We start from the raw sequence: 7,458 nt of genomic DNA, 5'->3' as shown, positions 1-7,458 counted from the left end.
GAAAAAGGCCTCCTTGCAGGCGTGAGCGTTTAATAATAGCGGGCCGGCTCATCGAGCGTGCGTGCCCGGGAAAAGGGCCTCTTGGCCGGCGTGAGAGTTTAATAATAGCGGGCCGGCTCATCGAGCGTGCGTGCCCGGGAAAAAGGCCTCTTGGCCGGCTTGGGGGATTGTAAAAAAAAATCCCCCATTCATTTTCAACGGGAGGGGTCGGCGGTACCGCGTGGTGTCCGCCAGACGGCGGTGTGGTAGGCAAATGGCGGGCCTGCACGGCGAGCGTGCGTGCCCGGGAAAAATGCCTCCTGGCCGGCGTGAGAGTTTAATAATAGCGGGCCGGCTCATCGAGCGTGCGTGCCCGGGAAAAAGGCCTCCTTGCAGGCGTGAGAGTTTAATAATAGCGGGCCGGCTCGGCGAGCGTGCGTGCCCGGGAAAAAGGCCTCCTTGCAGGCGTAAGAGTTTAATAATAGCGGGCCGGCTCATCGAGCGTGCGTGCCCGGGAAAAAGGCCTCTTGGCCGGCTTGGGGGATTGAAAAAAAATCCCCCATTCATTTTCAACGGGAGGGGTCGGCGGTACCGCTTGGTGTCCGCCAGACGGCGGTGTGGTAGGCAAATGGCGGGCCTGCACGGCGAGCGTGCGTGCCCGGGAAAAATGCCTCCTGGCCGGCGTGAGAGTTTAATAATAGCGGGCCGGCTCGGCGAGCGTGCGTGGCCGGGAAAAAGGCCTCTTGGCCGGCGTGAGAGTTTAATAATAGCGGGCTGGCTCGGCGAGCGTGCGTGCCCGGGAAAAGGGCCTCTTGGCCGGCGTGAGAGTTTAATAATAGCGGGCCGGCTCAGCGAGCGTGCGTGCCCGGGAAAAAGGCCTCCTTGCAGGCGTGAGAGTTTAATAATAGCGGGCCGGCTCATCGAGCGTGCGTGCCCGGGAAAAGGGCCTCTTGGCCGGCGTGAGAGTTTAATAATAGCGGGCCTGAGAGTTTAATAATAGCGGGCCGGCTCGGCGAGCGTGCGTGCCCGGGAAAAGGGCCTCTTGGCCGGCGTGAGAGTTTAATAATAGCGGGCCGGCTCATCGAGCGTGCGTGCCCGGGAAAAGGGCCTCTTGGCCGGCGTGAGAGTTTAATAATAGCGGGCCGGCCCGGCGAGCGTGCGTGCCCGGGAAAAAGGCCTCCTTGCAGGCGTGAGAGTTTAATAATAGCGGGCCGGCTCCGCGAGCGTGCGTGGCCGGGAAAAAGGCCTCTTGGCCGGCGTGAGAGTTTAATAATAGCGGGCCGGCTCATCGAGCGTGCGTGCCCGGGAAAAGGGCCTCTTGGCCGGCGTGAGAGTTTAATAATAGCGGGCCGGCTCATCGAGCGTGCGTGCCCGGGAAAAGGGCCTCTTGGCCGGCGTGAGAGTTTAATAATAGCGGGCCGGCCCGGCGAGCGTGCGTGCCCGGGAAAAAGGCCTCCTTGCAGGCGTGAGAGTTTAATAATAGCGGGCCGGCCCGGCGAGCGTGCGTGCCCGGGAAAAAGGCCTCCTTGCAGGCGTGAGAGTTTAATAATAGCGGGCCGGCCCGGCGAGCGTGCGTGCCCGGGAAAAAGGCCTCCTTGCAGGCGTGAGAGTTTAATAATAGCGGGCCGGCTCCGCGAGCGTGCGTGGCCGGGAAAAAGGCCTCTTGGCCGGCGTGAGAGTTTAATAATAGCGGGCCGGCTCATCGAGCGTGCGTGCCCGGGAAAAGGGCCTCTTGGCCGGCGTGAGAGTTTAATAATAGCGGGCCGGCTCATCGAGCGTGCGTGCCCGGGAAAAGGGCCTCTTGGCCGGCGTGAGAGTTTAATAATAGCGGGCCGGCCCGGCGAGCGTGCGTGCCCGGGAAAAAGGCCTCCTTGCAGGCGTGAGAGTTTAATAATAGCGGGCCGGCCCGGCGAGCGTGCGTGCCCGGGAAAAAGGCCTCCTTGCAGGCGTGAGAGTTTAATAATAGCGGGCCGGCTCATCGAGCGTGCGTGCCCGGGAAAAGGGCCTCTTGGCCGGCGTGAGAGTTTAATAATAGCGGGCCGGCTCATCGAGCGTGCGTGCCCGGGAAAAGGGCCTCTTGGCCGGCGTGAGAGTTTAATAATAGCGGGCCGGCCCGGCGAGCGTGCGTGCCCGGGAAAAAGGCCTCCTTGCAGGCGTGAGAGTTTAATAATAGCGGGCCGGCCCGGCGAGCGTGCGTGCCCGGGAAAAAGGCCTCCTTGCAGGCGTGAGAGTTTAATAATAGCGGGCCGGCCCGGCGAGCGTGCGTGCCCGGGAAAAAGGCCTCCTTGCAGGCGTGAGAGTTTAATAATAGCGGGCCGGCTCCGCGAGCGTGCGTGCCCGGGAAAAAGGCCTCCTTGCAGGCGTGAGAGTTCAATAATAGCGGGCCGGCCCGGCGAGCGTGCGTGCCCGGGAAAAAGGCCTCCTTGCAGGCGTGAGAGTTTAATAATAGCGGGCCGGCCCGGCGAGCGTGCGTGCCCGGGAAAAAGGCCTCTTGGCCGGCGTGAGAGTTTAATAATAGCGGGCCGGCCCCGCGAGCGTGCGTGCCCGGGAAAAAGGCCTCCTTGCAGGGGTGAGAGTTTAATAATAGCGGGCCGGCCCGGCGAGCGTGCGTGCCCGGGAAAAAGGCCTCTTGGCCGGCGTGGGAGATTGAAAAAATTCCCCCATTCATTTTCAATGGCGGGGGTACCAGGGGTAGAGCTGGGGGTACCAGGGGTAAAGAGCGGGCCGGCCCGGCGTGCGAGTTTGTCCGGAAAAGAGGCCTCTTGGTCGGATTGGGAGATTGAAAAAATTCCCCCATTCATTTTCAATGGCGGGGGTACCAGGGGTAGAGCTGGGGGTACCAGGGGTAAAGAGCGGGCCGGCCCGGCGTGCGAGTTTGGCCGGAAAAGAGGCCTCTTGGTCGGATTGGGAGATTGAAAAAATTCCCCCATTCATTTTCAATGGCGGGGGTACCAGGGGTAGAGCTGGGGGTACCAGGGGTAAAGAGCGGGCCGGCCCGGCGTGCGAGTTTGGCCGGAAAAGAGGCCTCTTGGTCGGATTGGGAGATTGAAAAAATTCCCCCATTCATTTTCAATGGCGGGGGTACCAGGGGTAGAGCTGGGGGTACCAGGGGTAAAGAGCGGGCCGGCCCGGCGTGCGAGTTTGGCCGGAAAAGAGGCCTCTTGGTCGGATTGGGAGATTGAAAAAATTCCCCCATTCATTTTCAATGGCGGGGGTACCAGGGGTAGAGCTGGGGGTACCAGGGGTAAAGAGCGGGCCGGCCCGGCGTGCGAGTTTGGCCGGAAAAGAGGCCTCTTGGTCGGATTGGGAGATTGAAAAAATTCCCCCATTCATTTTCAATGGCGGGGGTACCAGGGGTAGAGCTGGGGGTACCAGGGGTAAAGAGCGGGCCGGCCCGGCGTGCGAGTTTGGCCGGAAAAGAGGCCTCTTGGTCGGATTGGGAGATTGAAAAAATTCCCCCATTCATTTTCAATGGCGGGGGTACCAGGGGTAGAGCTGGGGGTACCAGGGGTAAAGAGCGGGCCGGCCCGGCGTGCGAGTGTGGCCGGGAAAGAGCCCTCCTGGCCGGCCTGGGAGATTGAAAAAAATTCCCCCATTCATTTTCAATGGCGGGGGTACCAGGGGTAAAGAGCGGGCCGGCCCAGCGTGCGAGTTTGGCCGGGAAAGGGGCCTCCTGGCCGGCCTGGGGGATTAAAAAAATTCCCCCATTCATTTTCAATGGCGGGGGTACCAGGGGTAGCAGTACCGATTTTGGTCGTTAGGGGCGCTGTAGTAGGTAAACCAGATATGCGGAGTTAGGGGGTCAAGAAGGCGAAAGGCTTAGAAAGTGACCGTTCACCAAAATACTTTCCGAAACGTATATAGGGGGGCATGTGTCGGACGAGTCACCATGCTTTCTCGATGCTGGAGGTACCAGGGGCACAAAGTTGGCCGGGAAAGATGCCTCTTAGGCGGATTGAAAGCATGAGAAAATGCCCCCCATTCATTTTCAATGGCGGAGAGCGGGCCGGCCCCGCAGCCGAGTGTGGCCGGCGGAGAGGCGTCTCGGTCGGATGAATGAAGCGTGGAGCCGGCCTCTGACGGCGGAGCTCCGCACTTTCGAATATTTTCTATCTCCCCCTCCGGGCGGTCGACGGCAGTTGGGAAGGCCGCCCGAGAGGCGCCCGGGGCGGATACCTCGGGCGAAAAGCCGGCCTCTGACGGCGGAGCTCCGCACTTTCGAATATTTTCTATTTCCCCCTCCGGGCGGTCGACGGCAGTTGGGAAGGCCGCCCGAGAGGCGCCCGGGGCGGATACCTCGGGCGAAAAGCCGGCCTCTGACGGCGGAGCTCCGCACTTTCGAATATTTTCTATTTCCCCCTCCGGGCGGCCGACGGCAGTTGGGAAGGCCGCCCGAGAGGCGCCCGGGGCGGATACCTCGGGCGAAAAGCCGGCCTCTGACGGCGGAGCTCCGCACTTTCGAATATTTTCTATTTCCCCCTCCGGGCGGCCGACGGCAGTTGGGAAGGCCGCCCGAGAGGCGCCCGGGGCGGATACCTCGGGCGAAAAGCCGGCCTCTGACGGCGGAGCTCCGCACTTTCGAATATTTTCTATTTCCCCCTCCGGGCGGCCGACGGCAGTTGGGAAGGCCGCCCGAGAGGCGCCCGGGGCGGATACCTCGGGCGAAAAGCCGGCCTCTGACGGCGGAGCTCCGCACTTTCGAATATTTTCTATTTCCCCCTCCGGGCGGCCGACGGCAGTTGGGAAGGCCGCCCGAGAGGCGCCCGGGGCGGATACCTCGGGCGAAAAGCCGGCCTCTGACGGCGGAGCTCCGCACTTTCGAATATTTTCTATTTCCCCCTCCGGGCGGCCGACGGCAGTTGGGAAGGCCGCCCGAGAGGCGCCCGGGGCGGATACCTCGGGCGAAAACCCGGCCTCTGACGGCGGAGCTCCGCACTTTCGAATATTTTCTATTTCCCCCTCCGGGCGGCCGACGGCAGTTGGGAAGGCCGCCCGAGAGGCGCCCCGGGGCGGATACCTCGGGCGAAAAGCCGGCCTCTGACGGCGGAGCTCCGCACTTTCGAATATTTTCTATTTCCCCCTCCGGGCGGCCGACGGCAGTTGGGAAGGTCGCCCGAGAGGCGCCCCGGGGCGGATACCCCGGGCGAAAAGCCGGCCTCTGACGGCGGAGCTCCGCACTTTCGAATATTTTCTATTTCCCCCTCCGGGCGGCTGACGGCAGGTGGGAAGGCCGCCCATTCATTTTCAATGGCGGAGGTACCAGGGGTGCCGCTGAGGGTACCAGGGGTGCCGCTGAGGGTACCAGGGGTGCAGCTGAGGGTACCAGGGGTGCCGCTGAGGGTACCAGGGGTGCCGATGAGGGTACCAGGGGTACGGCTGAGGGTACCAGGGGTGCCGCTGAGGGTACCAGGGGTGCCGCTGAGGGTACCAGGGGTGCCGCTGAGGGTACCAGGGGTTCGGCTGAGGGTACCAGGGGTACGGCTGAGGGTACCAGGGGTGCCGCTGAGGGTACCAGGGGTGCCGCTGAGGGTACCAGGGGTGCGGCTGAGGGTACCAGGGGTAAGGCTGAGGGTACCAGGGGTGCCGCTGAGGGTACCAGGGGTGCGGCTGAGGGTACCAGGGGTAAGGCTGAGGGTACCAGGGGTAAGGCTGAGGGTACCAGGGGTAAGGCTGAGGGTACCAGGGGTACGGCTGGAGGTACCAGGGGTAAGGCTGGAGGTACCAGGGGTAAGGCTGGAGGTACCAGGGGTAAGGCTGGAGGTACCAGGGGTTAGGCTGGAGGTACCAGGGGTAAGGCTGGGGGTACCAGGGGTAAGGCTGAGGGTACCAGGGGCGAAGCTGGCTGGGGGTACCAGGGGTTGGGCTGAGGGTACCAGGGGTTGGGCTGAGGGTACCAGGGGTAAGGCTGAGGGTACCAGGGGCGAAGCTGGCTGGGGGTACCAGGGGTGTTGCTGAGGGTACCAGGGGTGCCGCTGAGGGTACCAGGGGTTAGGCTGGGGGTACCAGGGGTTGAGCTGAGGGTACCAGGGGTAAGGCTGAGGGTACCAGGGGTGTTGCTGGGGGTACCAGGGGTCGCCATTCATTTTCAATGGGGGAGGTACCAGGGGTAGGGCTGGGGGTACCAGGGGTAAAGAGCGGACCGGCTCGCCGGCCGAGCGTGGCCGAAAAAGAGGCCTCCTGGCCGGATTGAGAAATTAAAAAAATTCCCCCATTCATTTTCAATGGCGGGGGTACCAGGGGTATGCAGTACCGATTTTGGTCGTTAGGGGCGCTGTAGTAGGTAAACCAGATATGGGGAGTTAGGGGGTCAAGAAGGCTAAAAGGCTTAGAAAGTGAGCGTTCACCAAAATACTTTCCGAAACGTATATAGGTGAGCATGTTTTGAATGGGTGACCTCCAGGGCGACACAGGGGAGGCCCCTAAGAGTATAATCAGACCATCGTGAGGGTGTTTCCAGCCACCCAAAAGCACTGGAACGGCCTCTGACGGCGGAGCTCCGCACTATCGAATATTTTCTATTTCCCCCTCCAGGCGGTCGACGGCAGTTGGGAAGGCCGCCCGAGAGGCGCCCGGGGCGGATACCCCGTGCGAAAACCCGGCCTCTGACGGCGGAGCTCCGCACTTTCGAATATTTTCTGTTTCCCCCTCCGGGCGGTCGACGGCAGTTGGGAAGGCCGCCCGAGAGGCGCCCGGGGCGGATACCCCGTGCGAAAACCCGGCCTCTGACGGCGGAGCTCCGCACTTTCGAATATTTTCTGTTTCCCCCTCCGGGCGGTCGACGGCAGTTGGGAAGGCCGCCCGAGAGGCGCCCGGGGCGGATACCCCGTGCGAAAACCCGGCCTCTGACGGCGGAGCTCCGCACTTTCGAACATTTTCTGTTTCCCCCTCCGGGCGGTCGACGGCAGTTGGGAAGGCCGCCCGAGAGGCGCCCGGGGCGGATACCCCGTGCGAAAACCCGGCCTCTGACGGCGGAGCTCCGCACTTTCGAACATTTTCTGTTTCCCCCTCCGGGCGGTCGACGGCAGTTGGGAAGGCCGCCCGAGAGGCGCCCGGGGCGGATACCCCGTGCGAAAACCCGGCCTCTGACGGCGGAGCTCCGCACTTTCGAACATTTTCTGTTTCCCCCTCCGGGCGGTCGACGGCAGTTGGGAAGGCCGCCCGAGAGGCGCCCGGGGCGGATACCCCGTGCGAAAACCCGGCCTCTGACGGCGGAGCTCCGCACTTTCGAATATTTTCTGTTTCCCCCTCCGGGCGGTCGACGGCAGTTGGGAAGGCCGCCCGAGAGGCGCCCGGGGCGGATACCCCGTGCGAAAACCCGGCCTCTGACGGCGGAGCTCCGCACTTTCGAATATTTTCTGTTTCCCCCTCCGGGCGGTCGACGGCAGTTGGGAAGGCCGCCCGAGAGGCGCCCGGGGCGGATACCCCGGGCGAAAACCCGGCCTCTGACGGCGGAGCTCCGCACTTTCGAATATGTCCCCC

The sequence above is a fragment of the Hippocampus guttulatus genome, unplaced genomic scaffold (genome assembly GCF_054856545.1).
Source record: "Hippocampus guttulatus isolate MCC_2025c unplaced genomic scaffold, RoL_Hgut_1.0 HiC_scaffold_36, whole genome shotgun sequence".
NCBI classification, from domain to species: Eukaryota; Metazoa; Chordata; class Actinopteri; order Syngnathiformes; family Syngnathidae; genus Hippocampus; species Hippocampus guttulatus.
Note: the sequence above shows the minus strand (reverse complement) of the source record.